At 38.9% G+C, this 409-nt stretch overlaps 1 non-coding gene across 1 annotated transcript; it reads left to right on the plus strand.

The window, feature by feature from the left end:
- Positions 1 to 239: 239 nt before the first annotated feature.
- LOC127746951 (small nucleolar RNA R71) lies at positions 240 to 347 on the plus strand. Its single transcript, XR_008008756.1, has one exon. It is a non-coding gene; the product is annotated as a small nucleolar RNA R71 (small nucleolar RNA).
- Positions 348 to 409: the final 62 nt, after the last annotated feature.

A 409-nucleotide genomic window follows, 5' to 3' on the forward strand; every position in this document is an offset into this window, starting at 1 on the left:
GCCAATATGGCATTCAGAGTATCAATCTCAAGAACTCCTTTCTTCTGATTAGTCCCATTATTCACAGGATTCCTTTCAGAAGTGTACATGAATTGGTTATTTGCAACCATTTCAATCAGTTCTTGAGCTTCTGTAGGCATCTTCTTCAGATGAAGAGATCCTCCAGCAGAGCTATCCAAAGACATCTTGGACAGTTCAGAAAGACCATCATAGAAAATACCTATGATGCTCCATTCAGAAAGCATATCAGATGGACATTTTCTGATTAATTGTTTGTATCTTTCCCAAGCTTCATAGAGGGATTCTCCTTCCTTCTGTCTAAAGGTTTGGACTTCTACTCTAAGCTTACTCAATTTTTGAGGTGGAAAGAACTTTGCCAAGAAGGCATTGACTAGCTTTTCCCAAGAGT

The sequence above is a fragment of the Arachis duranensis genome, chromosome 4, assembly GCF_000817695.3.
Source record: "Arachis duranensis cultivar V14167 chromosome 4, aradu.V14167.gnm2.J7QH, whole genome shotgun sequence".
Classification (NCBI taxonomy): Eukaryota; Viridiplantae; Streptophyta; class Magnoliopsida; order Fabales; family Fabaceae; genus Arachis; species Arachis duranensis.